A 21558-nucleotide genomic window follows, 5' to 3' on the forward strand; every position below is an offset into this window, starting at 1 on the left:
TTTCTATTTTTCTATACAGTACGGATGTTGGCCTAGGGTGTTGCAATTTAAATTTATTTCCAATTACTTATTGCCATCTACAGCCTAGCCTGTTTATTGTATCTCTTGTTTTTTCTTAATAGTTTCACCCCACCCTGTTTTGTGAATAAAGCTGCAAAATGACACTCAGTCTGGCTTATTGTAGAATTGGAGGGTTTAGCTGCATGTTGAGCTACACACAGGGAAACGTGTAGCGGGGACAGAAAAACTATGATCATGGGTCCAACTGCCACCAATGCAAAGAGGATGTATGGTCAGCCTGCACTGAATAGCATGTTTCCCCAGTTGTACTGTTTTATGTTATTTCTCAGTTGTTCTCTACCTTGCCCTCAGTACATAGGTAATCATCTACCTCTCATCTTTTTTCAAAAGTAGATAATATAGCCATTGGTGATATTCATATGTGTATGGTTTATCTGCAGTTCTACATTTGTATCCTTACATAAGTTTTTTTTTTTACACTGTATGCAATGCAGCTACTATTAGCACATTAGTATATTTAAGAGGTGCATTTAAAAAAACTGCATCCTATAAAACTGAATGAACATTCATTCTGTGCAAATAGGGGCACATTCGAATGGTACTAGGCTATTTTCTCTTCGGGTCTGGGGAGTTTCCTGGCCAAAATTTCGATGTTTTGTTCCCCAAGCCACTAAGTTATCACTTTTCCCTTATGGCAAAGTGCTGCATAATGCCGGAAAAGGCATTTTCCTGACAGACTACATGGCAGCCTACATATGGGTTAATCCCGCCTCTTATACCTCATAGAACCCCCACTCCCATAAATCTTTGCTTCTAGTTAGAGACCGTGTTCCTTTTTTGTCCTCCTCCTAGGACCAAGGTGTCTTACCTTACGAAGTTCTTGATCCAGTCCTGGTGGTCATGGCGGTGTCCTTTTTTGGAGTCCAGCTTCCCCAGCTATTAGTAGGGCGGACAGGGGTGATTTAAAGCAATGCCTTGAAGAGCTTATTATCTAGCCATTGGCTGGAAAGCAGCAACATGGCCAAACGTCCCAGCTATTAGTGAGAGGCCTTTCTTAAGAATGCCCCGGTCGTGCAGTGAGCATTTATAAGCTCCCAGCCCCAGGATGGATCGCGTTTGTGCCGAGGTGGTAATGTATGCATTAATCTTTTCATGGCAGCTGTATTTGTGTGTGTTTGTCCGCCGTTATGCTCCGGTTTCCTGGTCATGGCGGCTGGGACGCTTCTGCGTTCCAGTTTGCCGCTTCTCGCTCTAACTGCAGAGCTGCGAAGTCTCGATTGAGATCGAGGCTTGGCTCACGCACGCGCGGTTGGGGCAAGATGGCAGCGGTCGCGCAAGCGCCATAGAGCAGCATTGGTCACAGCGCAGGTGCGCTGTGGACGCGCTGACGTCATCGTTAGCGGCAGATTCAAATAGCTGTCAGAAACAGCTATCATTTGGGATGTAAGGAAGATAGGGGGCGCTAGATACCATATTATTCAAGTGCTCTAAATAAATAAATCTCCTGCATTACCAAAAAAATGGAAATGTAAGAAAGCTAGGGGGCGCTAGATACCATACTATTCAAGTGCTTTAAATAAATAAATATCCTGCATTACCAAAAAAATGAAAAACATAATAATGACAAATCATAATTAGATTACACATAGGAGTGCCCACAATAGTGAAAAAAATATATATAGTGATTGATTGTCCACATAAAAAAGTGTTTTGAAGTGGTTGAAATGATATCTTTCAATAATATCCCAATCTTGTTGCTGTAAACGAAAGGTTTTCCATCACCAAAGGAAAATAAGAAAAAGGAAAACACCTCAAAGTAGTAGATATCTGCTTACCAGATACCAATGACTCCTTTAGTTAAAAAGAGAGTCACTAGCGCTTGTGCAGGGTTGTGCCTGCTCACATGGATGGCCGGACTGTGGTTGGTATTATAGGCATGGATCGTTCCCGTCAAGCTCATTCAAGATAGGATAAGGATACATAGGAAACAAAAACAGTCTCCATAGCGTAAAACCATTTATTAAAAAAGTAAACAAATTAAAAAGCCAAATGGCCACTTACATTGGTGGGTGCCTACCCGGCACTGGGGCTGCTTGCATGTCAGGGTGACTTCACAGTCAGAAAAAGCCTTTCATGTCTCCTCCACGCTGGCGTGCGTTCCAGCTTACACAGGGGGGCAGCCAAAGGATCCGGATGTTGTTGGGTGATAGGACATGTGACCACGTACCGCTCCGACGTACGTTTCGTAGTGAACGTCTTCAGGGAAGCGTGATATCATTTGGGATGCTTGCAGAGCTCAGGCAGCTGCTTCCCGGAGATTGCATTTCTGACTTTAAAGGTAGGAGGCTTAATGCTTTGTTAGTCACCTGTTATGACTAGGCTGTCTCTATTGAAAAACGGCTTGTTTATTTGCTATTTGAATTGCTTTCAGTCTTTTGATTCTGTCGCTATGGATGTGTCACCACCCCCCAGTGGCCAACCCTTACGCCACAGGTAGGATGAAAAATTTTTGTTTTTTGTTTTTTTTTCATTCTCCCTGTACTGTTTGGGGTAGTATTAGGAGTAGGGTAATTTTTCTTTTTTCTCCTCAGCCCTTCTAGGTCTGAACGTCAATTATCAGCACACAAGGATACTGACCAGTCTAGGTCACAACATCATTAATCTACGTCAAATTCTAGACGTACCAGGTCGTCTTCCAGACACCGCAAAGAAGGGTCAAGATCTGGATCTGGACGCCATTCGCACCGCCATTCCAGCCGCTCCGAAAGGAAGGCTTGCTGGGGATGTAAAGCTCAGGTTCCAGAGGGTAAATCCCTCTGTGAGTTATGTTATTCTAGAGCAGGGATCTCCAAACTACGGCCCTCCATCTGTTGCAGAACCACACATCCCATGAGGCATTGTAAAACTCTGACATTCACAGACATGACCAGGCATGATGGGAATTGTAGTTCCTGAACAACTGGAGGGCCGTGGTTTGGAGACCCCTGTTCTAGAGCTATGAAGGAAAGAGGAGCTGGGGACCAGCAAGTGGAAGCTCTGGTCAGGAAAGTGGTTCAAGAATCTCTGAACAAAACAGATTCTGACCGGACATTTAATCCTACTTCTGTTACAGCTCTAGTTGTTGAAGAAGCTGAACCCGTAATTCCCTCTCGACGTAGTCTCTCTTTGAGTGGATCCTCGGACAGCGAGGCAGAGATGATTGAACCTGGTGCAGGTTTTGATTTATCCCTGGTTCCACAGTTGGTCAGAGCAGTTAAAGACGCATTGAGATGGGAAGAACCAGTGGAAGCACCCTCTAAGCAGAGGAAAAACTTTAAACATCTTAAGAAAGAACGCCCAAACTTCCCCTTCCTGGGTGAACTTGGCAAAATCATTTCGGATGAATGGGGTAAAGTTGAAAGAAAAAACCTCCTTAATTTCCAAGATAGCAAAGATGTACCCATTCAAGAGTTATGACGTAAAACATCTAGAGTCAGCCCCCCTTATTGATGTGGCTCTTATGAGGCTGGTGAGACATGTTATACTCCCTCTAGAAGATACCGTTTCTTTCAAGGATGGTTTAGAGAGGAAGATTGATACTGATCGGAAACGTATTTATATCACAGCAGGTATGGCTTGTAGACATGTGCATTCGTTTTCGTCCGAATGCATTTTCGTCCGAATTTCAGGTATTTTCGTTATCGTTTTAAGAAACGATAACGAAAGTGCAGAGTCCGAAAAACGAAAGATCCGACAAACAAATGCTTTATTTTTGTTTTCGTTGCTACAACAGTTCGATATAGATAGGAGATTCGACATGATGATGACAATAACAATCTGTGTCCATCAAACCTGTGGTCGAATGTGCCTAACCTTAGCTCTATTAGTCCAAGATTATTCTACATAGAGAGAAAAGATTTGACGTAGAGAGAAAAGATTCGACGTAGGGGAGAAAAGATTCGACCTAGGGGAGAAAAGATTTGACGTAGGGGAGGAAGGATTCGACGTAGGGGAGGAAGGATTCGACGTAGGGGAGGAAAGATTCGACGTAGGGGAGGAAAGATTCGACGTAGGGGAGGAAAGATAGATAAAAATAATGATGATGATGAATGTTATTGGCTGATTGTAACCAAAGAGGTGGAGCAGTAAAATAGCTAGAACTAAGTACACACGTACTTTGGCTTATGGTGTCTGTTGAAAGTTCTAAGAAGATTCGACGGAGCAGGTAAACTATATGGCGTTGCACAGTTTAGCTGCTCCGTCGAATCTTCTTTGAACATTCGACAGACACCATAAGCCTTCAATGACAGATTCGACCTTAATTTGGATTTTCGGACGAATGCAATTTTTAACAAAAAACGAAATAAATAAAAACGAATTTCGGGAGTAACTAAATACATTTATTTTTCAGACGCAAACGAAATTCCGAAACGAAATATTTCAGTGTGCACATGTCTAATGGCTTGTAAACCAGCCCTGGCTCTTGTAGCGCTGTCTAAAGCTGTCCTGGATGGATGATGTGGGTGCAGCTTTAGGAAGTGTGTCTGAAGATTTAGTCAAGAGCTCACCAGTACACAAGCTGAAGCTGGCATCGGTATTCCTGGGGGAAGCATCCCTTGATATTATTCGCCTAGTGGCACGTGTCATGCTCTCTTCGGTGACAGCTAAACGCTCCCTGTGATTATGACCGTGGGTTGCAGACCCTGCCTCTAAGCAAGCATGGTGTAGGATTCCCTTTGAGGGATCCTCACTCTTTGGTAGCAAGCTTGACTCGGCCATTACCCGTGCTACTGGAGGTGAATCAGGGTTCTTACCCCAGGACCGTCGTCTCCTGAGCCAAAGAAGAGCTCAACCCAGGCAAGCACCGGAGCGCACTAGAGATGCTCGCCGCTACAGGCCTGGCCATGAATTTAGAAAAAACTGGAAGAGAGGTCAACCTTCCGGCCAAAAATCCTCAAAGACAGCCCCATCTGGGGGACGGGATGCTTCCAAGTCCTTTTGATATGGGGCCTGTCCAGACGGAGCAAGTCGGGGCTCGTTTACTCCATTTTCAGCACATCTGGGCAGCCTCGATTCAAGATACTGGACCGTCAAAACGGTCTCCTCAGGTCATACTTGGGTATTCAACAGTCCACCCATACACCAGTTTGTTCCTACAAACAAACAACTCATTCTGTCTTATACAGACTCCCTGATGGCTCAAGGCGCCGCCATTCTGATTCCAACCGAGGAAAGATTTCAAGGGGTTTACTCCCCCCTTTTCATGGTCCTCAAAAAAAATGGCTCCTGGAGGCCAGTCATCAATTTGACACACCTGAACTCCTTCATCAAGAAGGAAAAGTTCAAGATGGAAACACTGCTAACAATACGTCAGACAATACAACCAGGCGACTGGCTTCTCTCCATAGACCTGAAAGACGCCTACTTTCATGTCTCGATTGCGAAGGAATTTTAGAAATATCTTCGTTTCGCAGTGGACCAAATACATCTTCAATTTACATGTCTCCCGTTCGGGCTTACAACATCGCCACGGGTATTTTCGAAGCTCTTACTGGCTGTCGTAGCACAGGGTCAGAGGTATCAGGGTCAGAGGTATCCGGTTACACCACTGGACGATCTACTTTTACTTTCCCAAGACAGGGAGCAACTGTTGATACATCAAGATCAGGTCATCTCTACTCTGACAGAGTTCGGTTGGCTGTTGAACAAGGAAAAAAGCCATCTAGATCCGACACAGTCTCTAATATTCCTCGGAGGCCAATTCAACACGGTGAAGAGCACCAGCTCCTTGCCCCTAGAGAAAATTCCGGTGATCCGGGACAGAATTCATCTGGCAATGTCATCATCTCTTCTCAGAGCCTCACAGTGCCTCAAGATAATCGGTACCATGGTGTCCACAGCCCCCATCGTGAAATAGGCACAATGGAAGATGCGGCCTTTCAAGAAGGGTTTTCTCCAACAGTGGGACCCGGGGTCTCAAGACCATCTTGTCAAGATAATCCCTTCTATGCGGGAAAGCCTCCCCTGGTGGCTGCAGCGGAAGAATCTCCTCAATTGCCATTCCATAGAACCTGTCTCTTGGATTATGGTGACAATGGATGCCAGCAACAGAGGTTGGGGAGCTCTCTGTCTGATGGAGGTAGCCCAAAACAAATGGGATTTCCCATCCCGAGGTGTAGTCTCGAATGTTCTGGAGCTCAGAGCTGCCTTCCGTGCTCTACAAGCTTTTCTCCACTTGACAGCAGGAGCCTCAGTTCTCCTCAGGCTGGACAATACGACAGCAGTATCTTATATCAAGAGACAGGGGGGCACCCGCAGTCTCTCCTTACTGAAGGAAGTAAGCCAGATCATGCCCTGGGCACAGGCGAACTTGACGAATCTGACAGCGTTTTACCTTCCTGGAGTTCAAAACGTCCAGGCAGACTTTCTCTCAAGATTTGACAACAACGAATCGTCTCTCCACACCGAGGTATTCAACTGGATTCTGTCTCTGGGGAATCTTGCCGGAAGTGGACCTGTCTGCCTCTCCGTGCAATTTCAAAAAAAAATACTACACGAGATGTCGTTGTCCCCAGGCCTTCAGAGTGGATGCCCTGATGGACCAGTGGAGATTCCACAGGGCCTATGCCTTTCCACCAGGATGTCCAAGTACAGCTATTGCAACTTTACTGAATGCCAGAAGACCAGGTATCAACAAAGTCTACCAATGAATTTGGTCGAAGTTTACAGATTATGTTTCCACCACTGATGGTTCCTGTAATGATCCAAAGATACAGGATATTCTGCACTTTTTACAAACAGGCCTGGATCTGTCCTTATCAGTAAGTTCTTTACGGGTTCAGGTTTCTGCAATCTCTGCCTTCACAGGTGTATCCTGGGCCAGACACCCCCTTACTAGGCAGTTCTTCAGAGGAGCAATAAGGCTCAGGCCTGAAAAAAAAAAAAAGGTTTTCCAAGTGGGATCTTCCTTTTGTCCTGGATTTCTTTTCGGGAAAAAGAAATACAACATATGGATCAGGCAGCTATCAAAGATCTTTCTCTCAAAGCGGTCTTCCTAGTGGCCATAACATCGGCCAAGAGCGTCTCCGAGATCAGTTCTCTAGGATGCAAACAACTATTCCTTACTTTCCCTGATCAAGTGGTCTTGATTCCTATGCTAGGATCAAATCCTAAAGGTAACATCTGTATTCCATGAGAATCAAGAGATTGTTCTTCCAATTTTCCAGACAAGTGAAAACTCTAATATTCATCCTTTAGATGTTGGAGAAGTTTTAAAGCAATATTTAGAAGCCACAGCTTCTTTTCGGAGGTCTGATCATCTTTTAATTTATTTCCACAGAAAAAACAAAGGATTGCATGCTTCTTCCAGAACCATCGCAGCTTGGATTGTCCAAGCCATACAAGGGGCTTATAAGGCTAAGGGTTTGGCTCCTCCGGAGGCAGTGACCGCTCATTCTACCAGGAGAGTTTCATCATGGGCAGCTTCCCGTCATGTGTCCCCTGGAAGTGATCTGTAAAGCGGCCTCATGGTCGTTGATCAACACATTTATGATGCACTATTGTGTGGAACCGGCCTCTTTGTCTTCGGTTAATTTTGGTTTGCATGTCTTATCTGTTGACGGTGCCAATTAAACCTTTTTTTCTTTAACCAGCAATTGCCAACCCAGGTGTGTACGGTTAGTTGTTTCCCATACGTAGGCTGCCATCTGTCAGGAAAACGGAAAATTTATATCAAATACTTACCATAATTTTCCTTTCCTGATGGACTCCATGGCAGCAGGAGTTCCCTCCCATTTGCTGGAGTAGGCTAAGTTACGGAACACGGTCTCTGACTAGAATCAAAGATTTAGGGGAGTGGGGTCCTATGAGGTATGAGAGGAGGGATTAACCCATACGTAGGCTGCCATGGAGTCCATCAGGAAAGGAAAATTACGGTAAGTATTTGATATAAATTTTCCGTTGTTCCTCACCAAACTGTTCTTGGATGGTTGGGAGAAGTTGCTCTGAGAGGATGTTTTTGTTCCATTCTTTATTAATGGCTGTGTTCTCCAACTCCCATGACTGAGAAGCAACCCCACATGAATGACTTCAGGATACTGTTGGCATGACACAGGACTGATGGTAGCGCTCATCTTTTCTTCTCCGGACAAGGTTTTTCCAGATTGCCCAAACAATCAAAAAGGGTATTCTTTAGAGAAAATGGCTTTACCCCAGTCCTCAGCAGTACAATCCCTGTACCTTTGGCAGAATAACAGTCTGTCCCTGATGTTTTTCCTGGAGAGAAGCGACTTATTTGCTGCCCTTCTTGACACTAGTTCATTATCCAAAAGTCTTGTCTGCACTTTGCGTACAGAGGTACTCACACCTGCCTGAAGCCATTCCTGAGCAAGCTCTGTGCTGGTGGTGCCCCAAGCCCACAGTTGAAACTACTGTAGGAGACGGACCTGGCGCTTGCTGGACTTCTTGGGCGCCCTGAAGCCTTCTTCACAAATGCAGTGGGAATGTTTTTTATGGCATCAAGTTCATTTTCATGGTAAAGAGGAACTTTGCAATAAATTGCAATTCATCTGATCACTCTTCATAACATTCTGGAGTATATGAAAATTGCCATCCTAAAACTGAGGCAGGAGACTTTGTGAAAATTAATATTTGTGTCATTCTCAAAACTTTTGGCCACGGTTGTACATGTGTAGGGTTTTTCAAAGTAAATTTTCAAACTCCAAGATCATTCAGATAAATAGCAATAGGCTAGATAATAATTGAAATACAATGTGGAAATAAATATATAACTTTACATTTTGACAATAGATACGCTTTACTCAAGGAAGGCCACGTCTGTTTTTCCTTGTCAAAAGAAGTTTATTGAGTATACAATGTTATAAAGATACATAAAGTAAGTTTACAAGGATCTATAAAGTAAGCTCATTGTTTTACAGTAGGGTTTATATAGGTAAATATCATGAAATTTCAAATATTAAACATTGGGTTCACGTAAACCAAAATTAAAGATATATATCATTTCCTTAGTTACTTTTGTAGGTATTTAAATGATTTATACCTACTATACATATTGTTTACAAGTAGAGTGTATATAGGTCAAATAAATTCTGATAATGAGCTTTAATCGTAAGGTGGAGAAAGGAAAGAGAAAGAAGAAAAAAGGTTGAAAGGTAGAGGTATGGTCCACAAGGTTGTCCCGCTCGTCAGTTTATTATTCTTTTTAGTTCTCTTTGAAGCCTTAGAATGGGTGTCTCTGTAAGTCATTTAATCTGTTACCATGGCAACAAGACAGAGTCATTGAAGTTTGACAGGAACTGTTGTTTTATCCAAGGATGCCAAAGTTTTTCAAATTTTGGAATTTGATTTTGATCGATGGCTACCATCTTAGCATGGGACATTGTATTATTCATTCTGTGAATTGTTTCTGCTAGTACCAATGTAGGAGATTTCCAGCCACGTCTGTTTTTCAGTGGGAATGCTTTACTCTACTATTCATTCTATTTGTCACTCAGTGAATGTACACTGTATATTCATTGCACAACATTCAAACCATTCCCTGGTTTGAAGTAGGTAAATGTGGCTTCTTGCTTTGGAGCTGTTTTAAGCATTGCCATGTCTATTTTTATACATTTTGTTTTATAAATAAAAAAGGCCAACGTACCCATCAGCATTAGGAAGGGCGAGCACTTCAAGAAAATATGGCAGGGCAACCAACCAATACCCCTCCCTATAATGCTGTCAGGTTCCAGGCTCTTTGGCACCCCCAGTGCCCAGGTTGGGTTACTAGCCCCATGGTGCTTATATACCACCCATGTGTGCTTGCTTCTCGATGAACTGTTTTTTGGGGTCACTGTGCCTGTGAGAAAGAACTGTCAAAAACAAGAAAACACAAAAAACTTATTTTTTTAATATTTACCTTTGAAGGCTCCAACAATTTCTGAAGATGTCCTGTGGCATCTGCTCTAGTGCTGTTAGGAGCAGAGAGTAACATATTTTCCAAGTCAGGCTAGGCTGCTATTTGTAAGCTGTAATGAAAAAACAACATAAATAGAAGCAACGAGTCATCAACTCCATATGCTACCATCACCTGCCTATGCTCGGCAATACCCAAAGCCACTCAACTTAGATATACAAATAGTAGTTATCTGAAAGTTGCTATTTCCATAAGAATAGACAGCCCCCTGTGTAACAATGACCTGGCCAGCTGACAGACAGCATTGGCACATGACTTTATATTGCAGGATGGGTCAGGAGAAGGCTCTGGGCATTACAGAGGTGAGTTTCTGCAGCAACAGGATGTGCCGCAAGGTACTTGCGGCTGCTGTTACCTTTTACTTTATCCACAGGTTGGCTTTAAGAAAAACAAACACTGTTGAGTTCTCAAGAAAATACAAAGGCAGAGGAAGAAATTTGTTTCTGTGGATATGTCATGAGGCTTTCTCTACTGGTCTGCCTCTGTAGTTTTGTCAGGTTCAAATATTCACATTTTCCTTTGACAGTTTGCATATTTTGCCTGGTTTCAGCAATAAAAAAAGTAAAACATCTTTTATACACTAACAAGAATCTGAGCTTAGGCATGGTGATTAATTTAAGTCAAATTGGGAAAAGGAAAGCCTTTGTTTGCAGTGTGTGCTGAATCCTAGGTATAAAGCAGATATGGGCACTGATCTCCTGAGCCCTTTTTATACACTTTAGAGTTTATCAGCTTCAGAAATCTGTATTTTCACCATTGACGGGTCACAGTCACAGGAGTGAATTAACTTTTTCCTTCAATTGCATTGCATGCTATTTGACAATATGGAGAAAATGCTTATTTACATGCTAGACTCATATTGGTCTTTTTTTTTCTTCTAAAGATCCCTCCGTTACTATGACAGAATGTTATTGTTGTATAGATTGTTATGCCCTTACCCTTTACATGTGTACAAGCATACAATATATATGACAGAAGTAGTCATGATTAATCACAAGGGCAAGCCAACCTCCATATCTGTACATATGCCTACTCTGCCACAGAGAGGCCGGATACAATTTGAGGAATTATCGACAAATTGCAAGGTTCTGCTGGGCTGTGAATGCAATATGCAGCTTTGTGAAAAGTGGTCTTGCCATGCACAGAGAATATAAGTGATAGTACTGGGTATTGCAATCAGAGTTTTCAAATTGTAGAACGTTGGCTTTAAAACCGAATAGGGGAAGGCTAAAAACCCAGTCAATTTTGTTCCTATTTGCCACTGGAGAGATTTCCCTTCACTAACTCCTCTTAAAACATATCCCCTCCCCAGATGATGTCCAAGTAGGCGAAATGCGCTGGATCAATTCCTATCCAGGCCACTGAGTACTACAGGTCTCTTGCTACTATACCTATTGGATGTAATGATGAGCTCTAAAACTGCAAACTTGATGTAAGTGTTCTGTACTTTTAATACATTTCTTATCATTGCGGTTCTATGTGGAGATCTTTTGTCTCTTTGCATGTTTGGTCCGTTCCATGCAATTAAGAGGTGACCCGCCCTGGCAGACCTTGGAAGGTGCTTTATGACCATCCTCCTGGTGAGATACATCTATGGCAGCCTGTTTGACTTAGTGCCGTTGGTAACTGAGTCTGATTTCTGATAAGCGCATTTACCTTTAGTGGTGGTGGCTAATCACATTGCAGTGTTTGGCACATGGTTATGCATGGTTGCCATTCACAACTATCAGAAGGCACTGGGACTGAATAATTGGACTTTTCTATACCATTCATTTGGACTATGACACTTTTTTACATATATTTTTCTATATATGTTCTTATTGCCCTTGGCACTTTTTACATTACTCCACTTTTTTTATTATTGCATTCAATATTAGTATTGTATGATGCAAACAATATTTCTATGGTTTATACACTATAGTAATTGATATTAGCACAGCATGTTTACTATATATTATTTTGCACAATGTTTTGTCATTTGTGGTGCTAGCAGCTTTAATTCCAGAGAAACCCTTTACAAAAACAAACCAGTAAATACAGAGGGCCATTTTTTTTTCTCCTACTTACCAAAAAATCTATTTCTTGTAGTTTTATTAAGGCAGGGCTTGACAAATTTGCCTTGAATCTAGGAGCCAGCTAAAAAAGTTAGGAGCCAGTTTTTTTTCTTTTATTTTTAACAAATCTTACGGGTGGAACATGTAACATGTTCCCGAAGGTGAACTTCTCCTTAAGCCGCTTCGCTGCCAGAGCCATTTTTAGTTTGTTTAAAAAATAATTTTAGACCTGAAGATTACATAAAACTCCCAAACATTATATATTTTCTAAATGCAGGCACCTTAGAGCAATGTTTCTCAACTCCAGTCCTCAGGTACCCCCAACCGTTCATGTTTTCAGGCTTTCCATCATTTTGCACAGGTGATTTGATCAGTTTCACTGCCTTAGTAATTACCACAGCCGTTTCATCTGAGGAAATCATGAAAACATGAACGGTTGAGAAACATTGCCCTAAAGAATAAAATAGTGGTAGTTTCAAACCACTATCAAGTGGTAGTCACACAATATTACCGCAAAGGTCTAGGAAGCCAAAAATTTCAATAAGAAATATACATTAAAAGTCAATTTTAGGGGGGACGAAAATGTAATAAATTACCCAATTTTTGGGTAAAATATAAAAGCCGAGGTTACAGAGTAAATCAAAACCGAACATATCAAACCTTAACCACTTGCTTACTGGGCACTTAAACCCCTTTCCTGCCCAGGCCACTTTTCAGCTTTCAGCGCTGTCACACTTTGAATGACAATTGAGCGGTCATGCAAAACTCTACCCAAATGAAATCTTTATCATTTTTTCCCCACAAATAGAGCTTTCTTTTGGTGGAATTTAATCACTGCGGGGTTTTTTTTTGCTAAAAAAAACGAAAAAAGACCAAAAATTTAGAAAAAACACAAAGCAGTTTTATAGTTTGTTACAAAATTTTTCAAACAGGTAATTTTTCTCCTTCATTCATATGCGCTGATAAGGCTGCACTGATGGACACTGATAGGTAGCACTGGTGGGCACTGGCAGGTGGCACTGGTGAGGCGGCGGTGGCTATCCCTGACAGAAGCCGGTGATCGGCTTTTTTTTCTCCTCGCGCTAACAGCCTATTATCGATCTTCTGTTTACACCACGTGATCAGCTGTCATTGACTGACAGCTGATCACGTGGTAAGGGGCCAGGATCAGCCCCTTGCTCAGATCTGTGTTCAACCGAGCCTCATTGATTCGGTGATCACAGAGCGCGCCGCACAGGCAGCTCATGCAGAGGACGATGTCTGTTGACGCCCTCCTGGCAATTAAGGCCCATGCTGTAGCCGTCTTTCGGCTATAGCGCGGGTGCGAAGTGGGTAAAAAAGTCAGTAACCTATATTTTCTCTAGTAAACGCTTTAAAAGCCCCCTATAAGTCATCAGTTTAGCGTTATGAAGGAGGCACGGTGCTAGAATTATTGCTCCCATTCCATGTGGCGATATGTAACGTGTATCGCAATCAATGTTTTCAGGCATATATGTTGAGGTAGGGGGCTTTTATTGCTTGCGTGTAACTTAAATTTTTTTACTAAAATTACAAAAAACTGTCAACGGGGACCTGGAAATTACGTCACTTCCGGGTCAACTAGAAGGGGAGGAGAGCAGACGTGTGTTTGCTCTCCTTCCTCCCCCCTACCCAGTGGTACCGCTATGCCGGTCCCAGGCCTGCAGATAGGCAAGCCGACCCCAGGATACATAGCGGGGGCGCACACAGGGTGTGGGAAGAATTTAGGTAGCAGCCCAGGCGCCAGGTCCAAACTTGTGGTCGTAATGGCAACCAGGCACCTGGGGTTTTTCAAGCCCTGTAATAAGGGATACAGGAATTCATAGCCTGTTGGTGTATACTGCTGCCTACAGGAGAAGATGGACACCAGCAAACAAAATACCAGTGCCAGCCCAATATAACCCCTATGCTACCAGCATGCCTAAGGGCTCATGCACATGGACACATAATACGCTGCATTCAAATCTGCAATGTGTACCTTTTTTCTTTAGGGATCTGAATGTAGCTGTATATTATGCTATGAGTCCATACACACAGCTCCATAACGGCAAAAAAAAAATCAGCATCCACAATCCTGCATATGAACCGTATTAAATCCTGTATTTATGTAAATGTTAGCACAAACTGCATTTAGCATACATGTACGCTATTGGCTCTGAAGGTCTGTCTGTATTCTAGCAGCCTAAGACCCTAGTTGGCAGGAGCTGCCTGTGTCCTAGAGAATAGGTACATTACTCAATGTCCTACACAGTAGCACAAACTTTACATGCATACAGAGCACAGACAAAATAGGATTTTTATAACAGCTTACCAATAAAATCCTTTTCTTGGAGTACATCACGGGACACAGAGCCACAGTAATTACTGTATGGGTTATATGGCACCTTCAGGTGATGGACACTGGTACACCGTAGAAAGGAAGTTCAATTCCCCATATAACCCCTCCCCTTACTGGGAGTACCTCAGTTTTGTAGCAAAGCAATACACGTGTAACCAAAGAGGGGAGGGACCTCTGTGTCCCGTGATGTACTCCAAGAAAAGGATTTTATAGGTAAGTTGTTATAAAAATCCTATTTTCTTTATCATACATAACGGGACACAGAGCCACAGTAATTACTGTATGGGATGTCCCAGAGGAATGCCACCTGAGGGGAGGGGACACAAACAAAAGTAGGGTGCAATCAGACCTATACTGCTGCCTGCAGTACACTGCGCCCAAAGGCGATATCCTCATGCCTTTTTACATCCACCTGATAGAATCTGAATGAATTCAGACAAGACCCAGCCCGCTCTCTTCCCCCTGTCAGCTGCGGCCACTGGAACGCATAACCCCGCCCATACCAGCCGGCGTGCGTTCCAAGTCCCAGCTCGCTCTCCTGCCTTTGCCTCGAGGTAACACAAGCCCGCCCTCGGCCCCGCCCCGTCAGCCTTTAAGGAAGTACACTCACTCTGCAGCTCCACAGTATCCAGGCTCTTCATGTATGAAGACAGACACAGCGCCTACAGGTCTATGACTGGGCACTCTTCGGAGACACCTCTCTTCTCCCACTATACCGCTTCCTTGGCCGCCAAAGGACGCCCGCAGTCTGCAGTTCCCTCAGAAGCTTCAGCAACAGCTCAGCCTTCCCTATTATCCCCCACATGCCTGTAGTTCCCCCCTTCTTCAGTCCCATGATCATTCTCTACACCCATCTCTGCCTCCCTGAGAGCCCCCTCCCAAGTTCATCCTCTACCTCATTCCTGTTCTTTTGGGTCCCTGCAGGTACACCGGACTGTCCCATTCCTACAAGTAGGACTCCTTGCACACACTCCCTTGCTACCATAGGTAGGTGACACTCAGGTTTGTTTTTTTTTCGCACATGCACACAGTTGTATATGGGTCTGTGTGCATGCGCGTGGCCATCCACATGCATTTATGTTCGTATTTATATTTTTATGTATATGTATGCACATTTGCATCCATCTGTCATTCCAAGTTTTTTATATATGTTCTTTTGCCATCTAGTGTAAGAGCATAACCACTCCCTGCTATATGCTGTTCATACCAATCAATTTAAACAGTACTAGTAACATTCATCCACCATTGAAATTTGACTTCTGTATGGTCATACTGCCATCGATTTGTAACAATCCTTCTACAATTACTATGGTTATGTCTACATATTCCCATATGGTACCATCCTATCACCTTTTATCGCCTTTTACTGCAACTATGAAGTTCATTTTATCCAATTCATTTAATTTTATTACATTTTATGTAATTTCATTCTATTTTATTGTATTTTATTCTGTTTTATTTTGTATTTGTTATTTATTGTATCGCATAATTTCATCACAAATTTCCAATATGTCTCAATATACTGGTATCTCCTTCAATACTACTACTGTTACCCTAACAAAAATATGTGCAATCATTTTGCATCATATTTTGATTCTATTGAACTACTACACACTTCCAGTCTGTTCTGCGCAAACCCACACCCACCACGCGCTCTGCATTACGCACTCATGACCTTCATCTATCTACTTTTTATTTAGAGCGCTCAGATGTGGACCTACATGGAGTTAAGGAGAACTAACCTTTCTACACCTGTTAAATCTCCCCACGAGCCACTCCTTTCCATGTGTATATGTGTTGTTCCATGTGTCTACACAGACTGGTTTTCACCTTTCAAAGCTATGATGAAGAGGTTATCCTCGAAACGCGTCAACTAATATTATAGTATTTTCCCCTGTTCGGGCATGTTCCTCTTGTAACACTACATGTGTATATATATATATATATATATATATTTATATTATATTATATAGTGTAACCCTTTCCTACAAAACGTAATATGTTTTTATTTCTCACATGTATGTATTTTATCACTTATAAATAAACTGTAGAATTTGATGCTAGTGTTTGATCACGCGCCTTCCACCCTTTCTTTCCACAGAATTTTATGAATGTATGGACTGAAGACCAAGTAGCGGCCTTGCAGATTTGAGCCATGGAGGCTTGGTGATGCACTGCCCACAAAGCACTAACAGCCCTGGTTGAGTGCGCTTTGATTTGAAAAGGTGGAACTTTCCTCTTCAAACCATAAGCTTGAACAATTACTTGCCGAATCCATTTGGCAATAGTGGATTTTGACACTGCCTGTCCTTTCCTAGGACCTTCAGGCAACACAAACAAAACATCTGTTTTGCGAATCTGAGCAGTCGCCTTCAATAGATTCTGACTGCTCTCACTACATTCAAAGAATGTAGGGACTTATTTTCCTTAGAACAGGGTTCTGGAAAAAATGAAGGTAAAACAATATCCTGGTTTAGGAGAAAACCTGAAACCACCTTTGGCAGACAGCTAGGATGAGGACGCAATGCTACTCTATCCTTGTGAATGATTAAATATGGCTCTTTACAAGAAAGCCACCAACTCTGATACCCTTCTTGCAGAAGAAATGGCTACCAGAAAAACTAGCTTCCTTGTCAAAAGGACTAAAGGAATATGAGAATCAAACCAGAGGAAGGGAATACAGGGATTATGGTGGTGCCAAGAGAAACACAATATATTCGATTTTAAAGTTTAAATTAATTTTTATTGTTTAACAAAATTCGTTTAAAAATGGACATCAGAATCACAAAAACATGGTGTGCATAATTACTAAAAACATATCTGTAGCAAGCTTCACGTCACTTGGCCTGAAAAGCGTAGCGGTCAATTCAGTGGGTAGGTATTTTAGATGCCCGACATGTTTTGCCAGTGATGGCTTCCTCAGGGACAGATTATTGATACCTAATAGACATGTGCATTCGTTTTCGTCCGAATGCATTTTCGTCCGAATTTCAGGTATTTGTGAAAGTGCAGAGTCCGAAAAACGAAAGATCCGACATAAACAAATGCTTTATTTTCGTTTTCGTTGCTACAACAGTTCAATATAGATAGGAGATTCGACATGATGATGACAATAACAATCTGTGTCCATCAAACCTGTGGTCGAATGTGCCTAACCTTAGCTCTATTAGTCCAAGATTATTCTACATAGAGAGAAAAGATTCGACGTAGGGGAGGAAAGATTCGACGTAGGGGAGGAAAGATTCGACGTAGGGGAGGAAAGATTCGACGTAGGGGAGGAAAGATTCGACGTAGGGGAGGAAAGATTCGACGTAGGGGAGGAAAGATTCGACGTAGGGGAGGAAAGATAAATAAAAATAATGATGATGATGAATGTAATTGGCTGATTGTAACCAAAGAGGTGGAGCAGTAAAATAGCTAGAACTAAGTACACACGTACTTTGGCTTATGGTGTCTGTTGAAAGTTCTAAGAAGATTCGACGGAGCAGGTAAACTATACGGCATTGTACAGTTTAGCTGCTCCGTCGAATCTTCTTTGAACATTCGACAGACACCATAAGCCTTCAATGACAGATTCGACCTTAATTTGGATTTTCAGACGAATGCAATTTTTAACGAAAAACGAAATAAATAAAAATGAATTTCGGGAGTAACTAAATAAATTTATTTTTCAGACGAAAACGAAATTCCGAAACGAAATATTTCAGTGTGCACATGTCTAATACCTAAAGCGCTACAGTGCACTCTATAGAGAGAAATATAACAATCAATATACATGCTAAGACAGATGATACATTAAATACAAAAAGGATATAAAGAATATAAGTGTACACATGTTTGCGAGCCGTCAGGGTAGACCAACCCACACCAACCAAATTATGCCACAGAAAACCTCCCCACATCACCAGATAACCAGGAACCCCCAACCAGGCATTCTAAGGATGGAGAATATATACCTGCAAATCACTAGGAAGGGTGCCACACACCTCCAAAGCAAGGCCTCCAACAGAGATCACAATGGGTAGTTGCAGGGAGCAATAGGAAAGGCCTGGGCGAGTATATATCTAAAATGTACAATTGTTTGTAGATAAGTTCATTATAATGGGTTCTAGAAGGGTCTTATGACCCCCCATTAATTAAACAAAAATATAGGACTAACATAGTCTCTAAATGAATGTACTTACAGAAAATACTCTTTATAATGAATAACAGGACACCGATAGGTCACCAGTGTTGAAGGAAGTTCAACAACCTCAGAGAAAGTATCTCTATAAATTAATAAAAAGGAAAAATTTTTTGTGGCATATAATATTATCTAAAGGACAGTGCAGTTGCAGACTGACTGTGTCAATAGATGGGCTAGACCAACAATAAGCAGAGTTAGTTTAACACTCACCACTAAGTAGATATGGAATGAAATAGTAGGCTGAGAGAGAACCTGCAGTCGGTTAGAGCGTCAGATCAGGCAAACTTAAGGACAAGAGATATTGTCAGCATGGAATAAATCTTTAGAGAAGATAAACCAACTACCTCATGCCCAGATGGTCAACAAAAAATACCTACCAGACCAGATGGCAGTGAATACAACGGTGTCCTGTACATCCCTAGCGTATGTACTGGCTTGGGATGCCGGCGTTCTTATGCCCCCCACACACGAGCGGCGTCTGATGTCACCGCACGTGTGAGTGGACGAGAGGGAGCCACTGCGCATGCGCCAATCGCAATTCCATCCGGGCCTACAAGGTCCAGAGAGCATTGCGGTGGTGTCTATGGTGATGTGTAAACACATCACAGACAACCCGCAGTATCCAAACGCCGCAGCTAGCAGCGTGATACCTGGAAGATGGAATTAATTTCCAGTGTGCTGTGGCTGAGGCGGGCAGAGGAAAATCCAGTGCCCTTGGGTGTCCATGCAGCTAAGGTGTATCTATTGCAGGAGGCTAAAAGCACCGGACCGGGTGTACACCCACCACTGTGAAATACAAAGGCCCGTGGGCAATTAAGAAGCTGGAAGGAGAGGGAGGGAGAGGGAGGAGGGGAGGGGGGGCCGGAAGGAGAAAGGGAGGGAAAGAAAGGAAGAGGGAGGGGAGGAAGGGGGAGGGGGGGAAGGGGGGGTTTTAGAAGAGAGGGGGAGGGGACTAGGCATCCGGAAGTGCAGGGGTGCCACCAGGGCACGAAGGAGGCGGAGGTGGGTGAGAACAGACCAGGGATACAGATGAAGCCCCAAAGAAGCGCCTGCACACACGGCATGAATGAGGACTAGGACAGAACTCAGGAAGAAAAAATAGAAGGGGGCTAGGTCCCTGGGGTGTGCCCACACAAATCACCCTGACAGCTCGCAAAAAGCGACATCAAATGATGGCACAGGATATTCATCAACTACAGACAAGGTGGTTATAACCAAGGCATACACTTAGTAAAGTAGTATATATATCATGGTAAATAAAAGGATATATCCAGAATATGTGTATGCCATATACAATCATATAAGTAGTAAATGGCAGATTGAATGAAGACAAAAAAAGCTGTATCCTAGTCCAACATGGCTATCTCACACGTGGGGAAGAGCAAAAAGGGGAGGAGTATGAAAAAGCCTAAGCAGAATATGAAATAAAATGAGAAGAATATATACAAAAACTAGAGGAGAACAAAAGAGAAATATATGAAAAATTCATGAGGTAAGTTGTATCGGCCCCCAGAGAGAGTCTACCTATAAAAAAGGTTTGAAACTAATATTTTCATTGAGCCCAGGATATATAGTAGCTTCCAAAGTATGTATCCACTTAGATTGTCCCTTGGGGCCTTAGAATTCAAATATTCCCTAATATCAAAAAAACTACTGACCCTCTTAAAAAGGCTTGGGAAGATAATTTACAAATGTGCTCTTTCAATATGATTCGTGTGCTTTGTCAGGAGTATGACAAGGAACTAGCATTGTTAGATGTCTCCATTAATGAATGGCTTGGGGATCGGGCCGCAGATGTGACCTCCTCGAGGTTTGCTCAGAGGGAGAAGGATCTTCGTGCTCACCTCGAGGAGTACACAATAGACATAATTAATGCGAAAGAAAACAAATTCCTGCGGGATAAACTTGCCCACACTAATGGTTATGCTTACAGATGGGATGGAAATACCCCCAAAAAACCTTTCACAAAACCTAATTTGGATAATGTACCCAAAAATAACACTGAAGCACCTAATGTTTTTTCCACTTCTTTCTCCTCCAGTTCATCCACCACTTACCGTGAGCTTTCACAAGATGGAATCCCCAAAAAAAGAAAGAGTGATTTACCTACCTCCTCTACGGATTCTATCCGACGCACCTTTGGAACTACGCACACTGCCAAGCCCCTTGGGGCCCGACCAAAAACCATGAGCACTTCTACTCCGCTCACACGAGCACTACCACGGCCACCACTTACTTCTACTCGCACTGCGCACTCAGCACTCCCTACTACCACTCCGGCACCACTTGCACTCCCTGCTCCCATGGCAAGACGGGTAAGTGAACCTACTCTAACCACCATGTTTCCCACAGCTTCTCAGTCGATTGATCCAGGCCATTGAAGACCTGTTAACGCTTCTTGAAGAGGGTGGTACAGAGGACGAATGCCAGTGGCAATTTGATGACCACGGCATCGTCGCCTCTGGAGTATCCTTTCCCCCTCCCTTATCCTTTAAACCAAAATCTACAAGTTTTCCTAATCTTTCCATGAATCCCAATATTTGGGCATTTGTTGAACAAATCAGTAAGACCATCAAGGATATTGATTTCTCCACCCCATGTTCTTCTAACTTGTCTTGTGCCCAGAGGCAGGCTCTCAAATCCCTTCAAAACCACCCAGGTTTGGTAATAAAACCTGCCGACAAGTGTGGTAATGTGGTGGTCATGGATGTTGCGGCATATGAAACCATGTGCCACAACATCCTTGACAACCCTGATTGGTATAGACCCATTTCACGCACACTTATTGAAAACTACGCCCGAGAATACTATGAACTTATCTTTTCCGCTTATCAGAAGGGAATTATAGACATTAACACCTGGAAATTTTTAAATGTCAAAGATCCAAGAGTATCTACGTTCTATGCCCTGCCCAAACTCCATAAGTCTTTTAAAAAAAAACCCTGGGCGTCCCATCGTATCAGGGTGTTCAAGTTTGACAGAAAATGCA

Source organism: Aquarana catesbeiana, linkage group LG03, assembly GCF_042186555.1.
Source record: "Aquarana catesbeiana isolate 2022-GZ linkage group LG03, ASM4218655v1, whole genome shotgun sequence".
Classification (NCBI taxonomy): domain Eukaryota; kingdom Metazoa; phylum Chordata; class Amphibia; order Anura; family Ranidae; genus Aquarana; species Aquarana catesbeiana.